The sequence below is a fragment of the Trachurus japonicus genome, chromosome 3 (genome assembly GCF_045865225.1).
Source record: "Trachurus japonicus isolate A0001 chromosome 3, Traja_1.0".
In the NCBI taxonomy this organism is placed as follows: Eukaryota; Metazoa; Chordata; class Actinopteri; order Carangiformes; family Carangidae; genus Trachurus; species Trachurus japonicus.
The window spans coordinates 2,013,251-2,028,996 of record NC_140909.1 but is presented as its reverse complement, the minus strand read 5'-3'; positions in this window follow the sequence as shown (position 1 = coordinate 2,028,996).

Below are 15,746 nucleotides of genomic sequence, written 5' to 3'. Positions count from 1 at the left end.
TTTGCCTATATATATAAAAATATTTTTATTTAAAAAAAAATATATATACATATAATATATAGATATATATATAGGCCCTATATACCGAAATATATATATGTATATGTATATGTATGACAAACTCTACTGTTAAAATAAAAAATAAATGAATAAATAAATGAAAATCCAAGAAATGTTTTACACTCATGTGTTGTCTTTGCAAAGTTTATATATATATATATATATATATATATAGAGGCCCTATGTACCGACATATATATAACAAACTCTACTGTTAAAATACATTTTTTAAAAATCAAAAAAATGTTTTACTTCTTCCCAAGGCCGGATTAACCATATGGGCAATTGGGCAATTGCCCAGGGGCCCGCGACCTCAAAGGGCCCAGGGCAGTGAAGGCATAAGCAAAACATCTGATTATCTGTACGTTATAAATTAAACTGTCCGCCCGAGCCGCTGCGCTGCACCTTTTACACTTCTTTCTCTTTTTTTCCTGCACCTGCCTGTGAGTGTCTGTGTGTGTCTGTGACATGAGCTGAGACCCTCTCCTCATTGGTCAGCCCGTGACTGATCATGAGCTGAGAAACTCTCTTCATTGGTCAGCCGTAAAAGGCTGGTCAAAGGTGACGCAAATCAACGTGCGCTGACCATGGCGAGTGACGTCAAGCGCCGCTACACAACTCAAAAAATGCAAAGATGGAGAAGAAGCTAAGTGGGAGCGCTAAACGAAAATTAAAAAAGGAGAAGGACAGCAGAAACGCAGAAGGTTTAAAATACATACCGAAAATAGGTAATTTCTTCACTCCCGTTGCTAAGGCAGCTTCCGTCAATGAGCCGGACAGCTCAGCCAGCTCAGCTGGCCAGGACATATTTTCACTGCCGGCGGCGCTAACGTTAGCTAATGTTAACAGCCCGGAGAGCGGAGAGCTCCCGGCAGCGTCTTCAACCGACGGCCCGACTTCTGCTGCCAGCGCGACCGCTGAGGGAAGCGGTGATGGGTCTCGAGTCTCACCTCCATCTGAGCCGCTCGTCGAGTCTGCGAGCAGCCCCTGTACCTCAACGTCTCCACTGCCTGGGGATCCTGCACTGTGGGGGCCCGTTACGGAGCAGATCCGGGAAGAGGCGATCTACCGCGGGCCTGCAGCTTTCCAGAACCGGGCTGTCAAGTATCCTGCATCGGTAAGGGAGTCCGGTCTTGGGAGTAGGACACGCTCCCTCACCAACGAATTGCTTCATTGCCGTCTCCCAAACAACGACATTGTGCCAAGGGAATGGCTTATTTACTCGCCATCAACCGGGTCAGTTTATTGCTATGCCTGTAAACTACTGTCATCCCAAAAGCATGCATTTATCAGCGGATTCTGTGATTGGAAACATCCAGAGAGGATTAGTGACCACGAAAGGAGTGCAGAACACAGACAAAACATGCTTTCTTTTTTGCACCGGTCTAAACACACAAGCAGAGTGGACGCTTCTCTTGCTCGACAGTGTGAGGCGGAACAGCAGTACTGGAAAGAAGTCCTTACGGTGCGTTCACACCAAACGCGATGGACGCGATGAACGCCACAACTTTCCATTAAAAGTCAATGTAAATGGCGCGATGACACGCGATGGCGCGTCGGGCGGCGCGTTTCGGGCGATACGAGCGACGCGATGAAGCGATGACGCGTCCATCGCGGCCATCGCATCATCGCGTCCATCGCTTGAAGTTGAAAAATTTGAACTTTTCAAGCGACATCGCGTGACGCTGTGCCGCGACATCCAATCAGTGTTGATATTCAACCACGTCACCGACACAGCTGCAGACACACATTTCAAAACATGGTGGAGAAGATCACTGTGGCTGTACTCGCTCACCAGACCCTCCTCCAGAGAACCTGTGGCTGTGTAAAAAAAAAAAAAAAACAACCCAGGGGCTGTGTGTGTTTTCCCCAGATCAATAATATACATCCATGGCCGTTTCCCGGAGCTTTATGACACGACGTCGTACTTTTACCGCGGTCGTAATAAAAAAAGATAATGCCTGCAGAGGGTCAGAGGACCTACAGCTTCCTCCTTGTGAATATTTCATATGTATTTATATTTATTATTATTTCTCAGCCATGGTTGAGGAGAGAAAGAAAATAGCGGGAGGTGGGTTGCATCATAGCGCGATGAAGCGATGAAGCGATGGTGAAAAATGTGACAAATATGTCAAGCGACGCGATGCTCGCGTTATGGGCGATGGCATCGCGTCCATCGCGTTTGGTGTGAACGCACGGTTAGACGTGTGGTTGCTGTTATTAAATTTTTGGGAGCGAGAGGACTGCCATTTCGAGGCGACAACGAACTGCTTGGCTCTGCGCACAATGGGAACTATTTGGGACTGCTTGAACTGATAGCGGAGTTTGATCCGTTTTTAAAGGAGCACATTGAGAAGCATGGCAATAAGGGTAGAGGTAAGCCATCGTACCTGTCCTCAACTGTGTGCGAAGAATTCATTTCATTAATGGGTGACAAAACTAAGCAAGTGATAGCAGAGGAAATCAAACACGCTAAATATTTCTCTGTAATCGTTGATTCAACACCAGATTTAGCACACATAGATCAGCTCACATTTGTTTTTCGTTTTGTCAGTGCAGATGGCAGAGTAGTGGAAAGATTCATTGGGTTTGAACCCATCCACAGCCACACAGGTGTGAGCCTAGCTGAATCTGTGATTGAAATGGTGCGAGGCTTGGGGTTAGACTTGTCAAACTGCCGTGGCCAAAGTTATGACAACGCTAGCAACATGTCTGGCAAATACAACGGGCTACAGGCGCACTTGAAAAAACAAAACCCATTAATTCATTATACACCGTGTGCTGCCCATTCACTGAACCTCGTTGGTGTTAACTGCATTGAGAATTCCTGTGAGGAGGTGAACTCTTTTTTTGACCTGTTGCAGTCTATGTATACATTTTGCAGCGCATCAACACATCGCTGGAATACAGTTTTCCATAATAGCGAACATTACATTAAATACACTCTAAAATCCCTCAGCACCACTCGATGGAGTTGCAGAGCAGACTCCACAAAAGCTCTCAATGAGAATTATGGGGCAATTAGAGATACATTAGCCAAAATAGCTTCAGACTGTAATGAGAAAACACAAACCAAACTCGAAGCTGCTGCATTGGTCGCAAAACTTGATAAACTTGAGACAGTAATAATGACTATGTTGTGGGACCGTGTACTGCGTAGATTTAAGGCAACAAGTGATCAACTCCAAAAAAGCGATATGGATTTAGCTACTGCTCGTGGACTTTTGCAGTCACTGCATTCATTTGTTGGCAGTCTACGAGAGCAGTTTGCAGAGCTCGAAGAATCCGCACGTGCTGTTAGTGCCACACAACACTACCAGTTTGACACGCGACGTGTGAGAAAAAGAAAGAAATTTGCAGACGAGTCTGGTGATGACAGCGAAGTAGCTTTTACTGATAGTAGTCAGAGATTTAAGGTCGAAACGTACTATGTCATCATTGACAGACTTTGTTCGTGCCTATCCAAGCGCATTGAAGCCTACACACACGTATGTGACCTCTTTGGAGTTTTATTTGAGAGGGACTGCAGTGATTGTGATGTGCGTGAAAAAGCTGCTAAGCTGAGCTCCACCTATCCAACAGATCTGGATGGTTCCTTGTCAGACGAACTTATTCAGTTCAAGCACTTTGTGCAGAATGAGATTTCACCTGTACAGCTGCTGCAAGCTCTTGTGAGAGATGGATTTAAGACGACGTTTCCAAACGTTTATGTGGCACTAAGACTGTTTTTAACTTTGCCTGTGTCTAACTGCGAGGGTGAGAGAACGTTTTCTGTGTTGAAACGAGTTAAAAATGAGCTGAGGACCACAATGTCACAGACAAGGCTCTCTGCACTTTCTCTCTTGGCCATCGAACATGAACTTGTTAGTGCCCTTGATTTCGAAGATATTGTACAACAGTTTGCACATTCAAAGTGCAGAAAAATGCCAGTGTAAAAGGTGCCAAATGAAATCTGGCATTCCAAATTCAAACTGCACTTAAATGCACCTCCCCATTATTAAAAATGTGTATTTTGCCAGATTTTGTCTTGTCTAATTGAGAGAAATTGACAGATTTCTAGATGTTTATGTTGCACAAAAATGTTTAACCCTTGCCTGTCTTGTTGAATTGTGATGTGACAGGTTGTTTTCCGTTTTACAACAAGTTAAAATGAGATTAGGACCAAAATTTGAGCAGATGATACTGCATTTTATTTATTTTTTCCTTGTGGTGGCTCCATGAAAATGCTGTAAATTGTTTGTTGTTGAGAGAAAATTCTCAGATTTCAAAATGTCAATCAATTCAAAATCAATTCAATACAATATATATAATATTTGTGTTGTTAAATAAATATTGAAGGCTTTGAAAGTGGTTGCTTATTTATTTTTTTGTGAAAATGGAGGACACTTCCCTCTCTTTCTATGCAGTGGGTCAATTTTGCCAGATTAAAGTGCTGATGTGTTTTGTTTTCATAGCATCGTATGTGAGTGAGTGGCTTTGACAAGAGGACACAGTGGTGTATTTGTAGTTCTGAGCATTTGCACATCAAAGTGCACTTAATGACAGTTAGATATTGAAGTATTGAGTATATTTACTGTATATTACTGGAATTTATTCTGTATTTTGCCAGATTATAGTGATCCTGGGGTCGCGATGATGGGGCCCTTGAATATTGTTGCCCAGGGTACAGCGAAGTGTTAATCTGGCCCTGCTTCTTCCCACTCCTTTTCGGATATGAAAAAAGAAACTGATCAAATTATCTTTATTTTCAATTATTTTATTTTATTTTTGTTCATGTGTTGTCTTTGCAAAGTTTTTATTTGTTAAGTCTGTCTATTCTGTATTATGTTTTATTCCTTTTAACATGTCTGAAATAAACTAAAACTAACTAACTAACTAAAAAAAAAAGAAAAATCAAACTCTATAGTTTGTACAACCATAAAAAAAAATCCAATATTTATATACTGTATATATAAAAATATAATTTATATATTATATAATATAATTCTAACTCCACTGTTTGTTTTTATTCATAGCCTCAGTCAGTTCCTGGTCAGGGAACGTGCCCTCTGCCCCACATACTTCCCAGCTATCATCGTACTAATACTGTACACACCTGTTACAGAAACCAGTCAGATGCATTCCTTTCTTCTCACTGCCCTGCATTCTCGCTAAGTCACCGATATCATTCTCATGTTGTTGGTGCTCCAGTTAGGTTATTGCTGCTGTGTATGATATGTTTCTATGTCTGCTTTGTCACGCTGTGTTGTATGTGCAAACACTGGCATAGCACACAAATATGGGCCGTGTCCATATGCAGGCTCAGTGGGAGGGAGCTGCTTCACCTGTCAATATATCCACAATACCTGTGCAAAAGAGCCTAAAAGGAACTTCAAACCCACATACTATTAAGGTTTCATGATTAAGATGAGAGTCACATTTACTTTGTTAACAACACAGTCTATGACACATAAAAATCCTTAACGTTGTCATAGACGGATTACCGCATGGGCAAAGTGGGCGTGTGCCCAGGGCCCCAGATCCAATAGGGGCCCTTGGCCTTCAGAGTTTTTTTTTTTTGTACAATAAAAAATATATATATATATATTGGAATGAATGTGGTTTTGAAAATGTAGTATGATTATAAAATCAATTGAATGCTTTAGAAATTATAAATCAGTAGGCTAATGTGTGATGACACAATGACGTAGCCTACGTGCGCTGGGGTCAAATATACAGTGCGTTTTTTAAATGGAGACGCGGGCGCTGCTGCTAGACGAAAACAAAGGAAAGAAAAAGCTGAAACGGTTGAAACGGCTGAAACTGCGCTATGTAAGTGGCCGTAGAGGACAGACTGATCCGAGTGTTGGACTACCTTATGAAAGACTTTTCCTCGAAGAAGACCAGGAAAAAGCCGGTGGTTTTGGTGAGTCTATACTCGAGTAGGTTACTCGGCATCCGAGTGCAGTCCGACCCCCTGGTTATGTGTGTGTGTAATCTCTCTCGCGTTGTTAAATGAATGAACAGAAACCGCTGCAGAGCGCGAGCCTGGCACAGAGGTGCGCGCTCTGGCGCATCTGGCACAATCTGTTAACGGCGCAGAAAGGAAACTGGCTCCACTGCGCCGCTATTTCACGTCCGACGTCTATGGTAAACTCACGTTTTTATTGACATTGTCGTGTCCGATCCGACGTAACTATAACACCATAACACAAATGTATCTGACAGCTCTCACTTCTTCCTCTGCTCCTCCTCACTAACTCACCTACACACACACACACACATCTGTCTTCCTCACACTCACCCCGGCCCCTCATCCAACCATACCCTACCTGCCCGTACTGTACCGTACACATTCACAGTCAGTCAGAAATCACAGAACTTAAACATCATAACAAGAACGTTACTGCGGGGTCGCTACAATATTTACAGTTTTTCAGTTGTGCAATAGGCTCTTATTAATAATCCAATCCCATTGCTACGTGGCATGATGCGCACCAGTGTTTGTAGAGCCCGGTTCAGGGGAGCACAACCCCCCCAACCCCCTCGCAAAAAAGACCTAAAATGACAGTAATTTTGTTGTGTGTTGCCCGGTGTGCGTAATGGGAAGAGCGCCTTTGCCACTGTTTGCATGTGTGTTTGCATGTGTAGGCAGGGGCCCGTGGCGAGTTTGTGCCCAGGGCCCGTGGTCATGATAATCCGTCTATGAACGTTGTCTGAAGTTGTCACATCTCAGAAACTCACAGCATTAACATTTTGGCAGAACTCTGTGTTTTTACTGACTTGTTCCATCCACTCAGTTATATTAGCTGTTGCTGTTCATCTTGTTGTTGTCTGTCTGTCTGTGTCAGCATGCATGTCTTTTTGTGGTGTCGTTTTTACTGTGTATGCATGCAGTTTGTGTCTGTGCTTCTGCTCTGCATGCTGTGGTGTGATGCGTCTTGCGTCATGTGTCTTTGCTGCATGTGTTGGGGATGTATTGAATTATGTTTTCTGATTGATGTCATATATGTTCTTTTGTCAAGTTGTTAATTGCTGTGCATGTTTGTAGATTTCCTTGGCTAATAACTTTGTAATTTTAATCATATTCATATTCTGTTTTTAGGGTGACTTTTTAACATCTGTCTGGGGACTACAGATGAAAAATAACCTCTTGGCTAATTCTGGCGCATTTACAGGGATGTTATTAATGTGCACTGTCCCTGTTTTCAAATAAACTTATTATTATGCTGCTTCCACTCACTCAGCCAGTGTGCACAATTTCAACTACGTCACTACTAATACTGTACATATAAATGGGCTAGTGGTGTGTATAACCAGGTCTGCTGCTCAGTTCACTTGTTATGACCCAAGCAGAGGTCTGAGTCAACAACACCGACACCGTCCTCAGGAGCAAACGTCTCCATGACAGAGCTGATCCCAGGACAGCGCCTCAGAGAAAGGGATCATTTAGGCTGCATGGTGTCTGAATGCACATAGGTTTGGACTCTGTACGAGTATTAGTGGTACAGATGTTTTAGTCCAAACTGCTGAAAACATCATGTGACATTAGGGTGATTAGCCTAATGTGGGACACTTATGCTTAAAGGGATAGTTCAACATTTTGGCAAATTGGCCCATTGCCATAATCCCTATAGTCATAGCAGTAGGTTCGTTACCTTTAATTGTCGGTGCAAGCTATTTTTAGAACGGCGGAGCAGAGCCGTCAGCTGCTCAGAGCTACGCTACGGAGGCTCATTATGGGATTTCTTGGTTTCCCTCATCAAACTCATCAAATACACAATCCAACAACTCCACAACGCTCTAGTGGACAAGTTGTGACCTGCACATTCACCACGCTATGAGATAATAACACAACGTTACCAGACAGAGTTGTTTTAGAGGGAAATGCAGAGACTGCTTGATGAAAAACTGTCCCTGAAGGCAACGCGCATCAGCGGTTTTGCATGAATTTCCCTCTACAACAACTCTGTCTGGTAACGTTCTGTTATTATCTCATAGTGTGGTGAATGTGCAGCTCACAACTTGTCCACCAGAGCGTTGTGGAGTTGTTGGATTGTGTATTTGATGAGTTTGATGAGGGAAACCAAGAAATCCCATAATGAGCCTCCGTAGCGTAGCTCTGAGCAGCTCGCGGCTCTGCTCCACCGTTCTAAAAATAGCTTGCACCGACAATTAAAGGTAACAAACCTACTGCTATGACTATAGGGATTATGGCAATGGGCCAATTTGCCAAAATGTTGAACTATCCCTTTAAGTAGGTATATTATATGTCTTACTCCAGCTAAAGAAAGTTAATGTAACTGTGGGCTCACACAAGCTGTGATATTGCACGGTCAAAATCACATGACATCTCAAATATCCGGTCATAGATTTGGCAGCGGCAGCCTTCAAACCAGAGGCTCCCTGTGTGAAGACCAGCAAAATGCTATGGACTACCATCACACAACTGGTAGAAAACCATTAATAGCCTATTTACACAAGATGAAGCAGAATAGGACAACAAGTCAAGTGATAGCCTACTATTGAACATTGGTTTGTAATTAAGCATTTATCATCTTAATAAATAGTCTTTTCAACAGACTTTCAGTGTCCCATATTAGGAAATGGAGATTGCCGGAGACAACTTTGCAATCAGAATTTTAGTAGCCTATATTTTTTGGCTTTTTGCCTTTATTCGATAGCACACCGTAGAGATAGACAGGAAAGGGGGAGGCAGAGAGAGGGGGAATAACATGCAGGAAAGCACCGCCCCAAGAATTTAAATTTTTGTGGTATTTTTTTTAGGCGTGTCATATCAGTATTTTCACTTTTGATTTCATTAGATCACAACCTAAGGCAGTGGTTCTCAAAGTGGGGTCCAGGGACCCTCAGGGGTCCTTGAGAGAGGTGGTCCTAAGCCTTTTCTCAAAATTTTACCACTTTTTCTAGAATTTTTAAAACTTTTTTCTCGAAATTCCTATTTTTTTGCAACTTTTGTTTTTTTTTGAGAAATTTTAAAAAAATTTTCCTAGATTTTTATTTTTATTTTTTTTTAGAAATTGGTACCAGTTAAAGTTTTGACCTTTGGGGTTTTTTTTTTTTTTAGAATATTTAAAACTTAATTTTTTCAAAATTTTACCAGTTTTTCTGGAATTTTGAAACCTTTTTTTGAGAAATTTTTATATATTTTTTTGCAACCTTTTTTTTATTTTGAGAAATGTTACAATTTTTTTCCTAGATTTTTTTTTTTTTTTTTTTTTGAGAAATTGTTACCAGTTAAAGTTTTGACCTTTGGGTTTTTAAAAAGTATATATTTAAAACTTTATTTTTTCAAAATTTACCAGTTTTTCTGGAATTTTTAAACCTTTTTTTGAGAAATTTTTATATATTTTTTTGCAACTTTTTTCTTTTTGAGAAATTTTACAATTTTTTCCTAGATTTTTTTTTTTTTTTAGACATTGTTACCAGTTAAAGTTTTGACCTTTGGTTTTTTTTTTTTTTTAGAATATGTAAAACTTAATTTTTTCAAAATTTTACCAGTTTTTGTGGAATTTTTAAACCTTTTTTTTTTTTTAACTTTGATTTTTCCAAAAAATTATGTCATTGACCCTCATTTGAACTTAAAGTAACGTTATTCAGTCCAGGAACACAATATTGTGTAATGTATTTCTGGTGTTTGTTTCAAAATGTTGTCCAATTGGGGTCTGTGGTCTAATTTTTGTCAGGTTAGGGGTCTTTGATGTAAAAGAAAAGTTTCAGAACCACTGACCTAAGGATTTCACAACAGGATGTAGATTGAAAGTTTTTGCTTCATATCACAATATAGACAATATAGAAGTCTGAATTGCAAAAATTGTCCCACATGAGGCAAATTCACCCGACTGTGTTTACGGTATGATTTTAAAAAAAAACTGTGCTTTAATTCCACAGAGCTGCTGATACATCCCATTTCTGCAAACAGTTTGTCTTAGAGGGCTTTAACATGGCATCATAACAACATCCTCTGACCTCTGACACTCACAGTGACCGAGGAAAAACTCCCAAGAAAACCCTCAACAAGGAAAAAAAACAAAACAAGAGAAACCTCAGGGTGAGAGATGGAGGAGTGCAACACATGATGACATCTTTTCTCCATTAGCTACTTCACCTCTTTCTGCTCGGACACTTCCCCCGGCCGGGAGGAGAAGAGCAACGAACCAACGGACGACTCAGTCACAGCTGATTTTCTTGGCTGTGACCCAGAGTTTGATTGATGTGTTTTGTGTATCTGACTCATCATCATGCATCTGTGGATCAACTTCTCTGCTAAAGATGAAAGTTAAAGGGATAGTTAAACATTTTTGGCAAACTGGCCCATTGCCATAATCCCTATAGTCATAGCAGTAGGTTCGTTACCTTTAATTGTCGGTGCAAGCTGTTTTTAGAACGAACAACTCCACAACGCTCTGGTGGACAAGTTGTGACCTGCACATTCACCACACTATGAGATAATAACACAACGTTACCAGACAGAGTTGTTTTAGAGGGAAATTCATGCAAAACTGCTGATGCACGTTGCGTTCAGGGACAGTTTTTCATCAACAGTCTCTGTATTTCCCTCTAAAACAACTCTGTCTGGTAACGTTGTGTTATTATCTCATAGCGTGGTGAATGAGGTTTTCTTTGTGTTATGTAAGTTCTGAACAGAACTTACATAACACCTCCCAATTGTGGTCCAATTATAAGCAAAAGAGCATGCAGAGGCTCAAGGTAGCATACAATGATGCAATGAGGTTACTGCTCTGTGTCCCTAGGTGGCATAGTGCCAGTCATTTGTTTGTGTCTAATAGAGTGCCAACCTGTGAGGCACTCTTAGGACAGTTGATGTTTAGTTTTATGTGTCGCCTCGACAAATCAGAGAATCACATAATTGAGGCTCTAGTCAGCCCATTGAAAAGCTGCTACCGATTCACTTCTAGGCTAAGGTGGCATTGGTGCAATAGCCTGTATATTTTATGAAATGCACACTCCTCTTGTATTTTTGTACTTTCTTTTTCTTTTTCTACTATTTATATTGTTTGACTTGTGATATGTTGTGTCTGAAATAAAGCTTATATAGCTATAATGTGCAGGTCACAACTTGTCCACCAGAGCGTTGTGGAGTTGTTGGATTGTGTATTTGATGAGTTTGATGAGGGAAACCAAGAAATCCCATAATGAGCCTCCGTAGCGTAGCTCTGAGCAGCTCACGGCTCTGCTCCGCCGTTCTAAAAACAGCTTGCACCGACAATTAAAGGTAACGAACCTACTGCTATGACTATAGGGATTATGGAAATGGGCCAATTTGCCAAAATGGTTAACAATCCCTTTAACACAAGGCACAGAAACAGCAAAAAAAACTATAAAACCAGGCCCATTACACAACACTACAAGATCTCAATGCTTAGACATTAATGCATGAATGAGTTAATAACCCAACACTAAATCTCTTGTGACCATGTTGCGACATTAATAATCCGAACGTTCCTGTTTTTCCTCTGTGTCATCGTTAGTCACTGTGTCTGTTTTGTTCCTACAGGTCAAACTAAGTGCTCACGTCCTCTTTGTTTCTGAGTTTTGAGGTTTTCTTTGTGCTGCTGGTGGTGTCATGTTGATGTTTTACCTGATGAATGAAAGAGCAGCGTCTTTCACGAAGCACTTTGACTTTGATGTCACTGCGTCTGAGCTTTCAATTTCAGAACAATTATGGTCGAAGCTGCTTTCATCAGGCCGGACGACGTAAAGACACAATGGACGCAGTGTGTTCAGCTCCGCGTCACCGCAGCACTTTAGTCTGATCATCGCAGGCTGCTGCTGCTGCTCTTCCTGCTGCACGGTTCTACACTTTACATATCATTTAAAATAGCAAACTTGAACCCAACATTTAAAGGGACAACGAGGAGTCTCTATTTGGTTATAAAAAAGTCTAGTTTTCGAGCACCAGAACATCACACATCTGATGTCATAAGTGTTAGTGATTAGAAATGTATTTTTCATAATGTTTTAATGAATCAAACGTATATACTGTATATTAAAGGGACAACGAGGAGTTTCTATTTGGTTATAAAAAAGTCTCATATTACCATAACAGGTGCCTTCATTAATGGAGCACAGATCTACATATTGATATAACTGCATATGTAATACAAGTGTATGTGTATGTAAGAAAATGTTAATAAATATATTGTTTAAAAAAAAAAAAAGTCTCATATTAATGTGGATGAATCTACGCTACCCACACTTGTTAATATCGTTTTGTCTCTATCGTTATTTTGTTATTATTAGTGGTGGTGGAAACGCTGGTGAAGCCGACCAGTGTTTCCTTCGTGGCGAGTCATGAGAATAACGCCGCCGAATCTCCGTTTATGGTCGGAACTACGACGGTATGTGATCGTCTTCCAACCTCTGACTTTAATTCTTGATGAATGAAAACATGAGTCTGTCTTGTGCCGGTCAAAGAATTTCACGGTGCGCGGAGGCTCAAAAACACTTCGCTTTTCCAAAACTCCTCGTTGTCCCTTTAAGTAATACAGTCACATGGCCGAAAGGGACACGCGAGAAGCAAAAGCTTATCTAGTCCCGCAGTTGAGCAGAGCAGTGGTAATGTCCAAAATATCTCTGACCGTTTATTTTAGTAAAGAAATCATCACAACAAGGACAAAGTGTTAGTTTCTGTGGCGGGGAGAGCAGGCGCTCTGTGATGGGATAGTAATGTCTTTCCAGGATGTTTCAGAGTTGGGCTATAGGTGAGTGGCTACATGCAAAAACACAAAGTTTATACTGTTTATACTGTACACTATATGAGTTCAGTGGTGTCTCTCGAGGTAAATACAGGGTAAATACTAGGGGTGTCACGATTTCGATTTTTTATCGAAATCGATCGAAATTACGTCACGATCTCGAGCATCGAAGTCAAAGAGAGGATCGACGATCCCCCCCACTCCCTCTCCGCCACCCGCAAAGCTACAACTGCCCGTTGTCCCCATTGCGCACCAAGCATCTTGTCAGTCACTGGTCCGAGTTTTCCTTTACATTTTATTTCGAGACAACACTCACTCATTCTCTCTCTCTCTCTCTCTCTCTCTCTCCCTCGCTCTCTCTCTCTCTCTCTTTTTTTTTTTTTTTTACCGGCGGTGTCAGCTGATGTGCACGTCTGCAGCAACCCAAACAAATGCACATGGCTCTATTCCAGCCACATGATTGGTTCGGCGCAGTGGAACTCTCAATATCATTGGCTATTTGCCAAAACATGGATGACTGAAAACTATCGACCCGTCTCATATTTCTATCGAAGAAAAGTTATTTCACAATTTATAGCGTTTTGTCACCCAGGCCTGGTGGGTTACTGTCCCCCTCCTACCTGGGAAACAGGAGGGAGACACAGCTCTAACTACACAACACCGACAAGCACTGAGAGCTGCATGTTGCAGAGACGTTATAAGATTTTAAAAAAAACCCCGCAAATAATAAGGCGACGAAAAGGTGCAACTTGCCACTTTTTGTCGATGTATTATTTGCGGGGGCTTTCGGGGCATCTGTGACGGTGGAGGATCCAGGACTGATTGACTGTGGGCCACCACCAGTCTGATCAGGACCTGATCATCAGGTCCATGGCAGCGCAGCAGCTGCAGCTCTGCCCCGCTGTCTGTCACATGACTCTCGCGTATTAGTCCAGGCAAAATAGCGTTTTACGACAGACTAATTGTCACAGAAGGTTTTTCACCATACATCATTTCTATGAGGTGTCTAGAACAACATACTAAAAGTCCTAAGAAATCCTAGTTGGGGAAATATGTTTAATTTGCATCATTATTTACTGTATAAAGTAATGGTGCCGACAACAATACACCCCAATGGGGCTATTTTTTTCCTTTACTCCTATCACAATGAAACTTTACACAATGAAAGTATCCATGAAATGTAACATTTTTTGTATTACAAGTTTCTTTGAAAATGAATTTGAATATGCAAATGAGCCTTACACTAATCAAATATGCCCAAAATACACCTGAATAGGCTTCTTTTTTTCCTTTACTCCTACCACAATGAAACTTTTCACAATAAAAGTATACATGAAAAGTAACATTTCTGTATTTCAAGTTTCTTGGAAAATTAATTTTAAATATGTAAATGAGCTCAACACTAATTGACTTATGGTCAAGAAGCCATAGAGCCACAAGAAGCAACAGGGGTCAAATAACTAACACATTCATGTCCATTCAATAAGTTAACCTATGCACTGAGTGCTGTCACTTGCCACACTTGACTTATGCATACACACATGTCACTTGCCACTTAAAAGACCTATATTGACCATAAGAATTAATTGCACAGTCTTGTCTCCAGTTGCTTTCTAAATTCTTTTTTTTTTTTATTAGCGAACAAGCCTTACCTAACGACTTTCCTCCCAGTTTGCAGAGAACATCAGAAGAAAGTCAGAATTCATCAAAGTCGTTTCAACGACTGTGTGTGATGTTATATTAAATATGCTGTTATGTTCAACAACATATGGGCGGGACTAAGAACTAAGTTATTTGGCCCCTGTTTTTGCTGCTTGCGGCTTTATGGCTTCTTGACCATAAGTCAATTAGTGTTGAGCTCATTTACATATTTAAAATTAATTTTCCAAGAAACTTGAAATACAGAAATGTTACTTTCCATGTATACTTTTATTGTGTGAGTAAGTTTTATAAGTGTGATTGTGGTAGGAGTAAAGGAAGAAAAGAATCCTATTCGGGTGTATTTTGGGCATATTCCATTAGTGTATTGCTCATTTGCATATTCAAATTCATTTTCCAAGAAACTTGTAATACAAAAAATGTTGCTTTTAATGTCTACTTTCATAGTGTAAAGTTTCATTGTGGTAGGAGTAAAGGAAAAAAAGAAGCCTATTCAGGTGTATTTTGGGCATATTTGATTAGTGTAAGGCTCATTTGCATATTCAAATTCATTTTCAAAGAAACTTGTAATACAAAAAATGTTACATTTCATGGATACTTTCATCATGTAAAGTTTCATTGTGATAGGAGTAAAGGAAAAAAATAGCCCCATTGGGGTGTATTGTTGTCGGCACCATTACTTTATACAGTAAATAATGATGCAAATTAAACATATTTCCCCAACTAGGATTTCTTAGGACTTTTAGTATGTTGTTCTAGACACTTCATAGAAATGATGGATGGTGAAAAACCTTCTGTGACAATTAGTTCTATTTTTGGGTCCAAAATGAGCTAAATTGCCTGGACTATATCAGCGCAATCTCGTTTACATTACATTAAGCCGACATCAGGAGAATAATGAGACACGACGGTAAATTAATGAAAATAAAATTATGATAATGTACAGATATAAATATATTTGTTTCAAAACCTTGGGGGCAATTTTGGCCCCAGGATCATGATTTTTGGGGGCATGTTACCTTTATATTGTAAAGAAATTATTTAAATGTGACCATTAGTGCCTAATGTGATACATTATGGAAATTGCATCACTTATATGTAGCCCATCTTTTGAAATAAGATTTACTGTACAACATTTGATGAATAAAACCAATGATCGTAGACTAGACTAGTCTGAAAATAGCATAGGCATCTGTGCTGTAAGAAAAAGAAAAAAAATCGAGAATCGAATCGAATCGTGACCCTAAAATCGAAAATCAAATCGAATCGAGGATTTGGAGAATCGTGACACCCCTAGTAAATACAGAG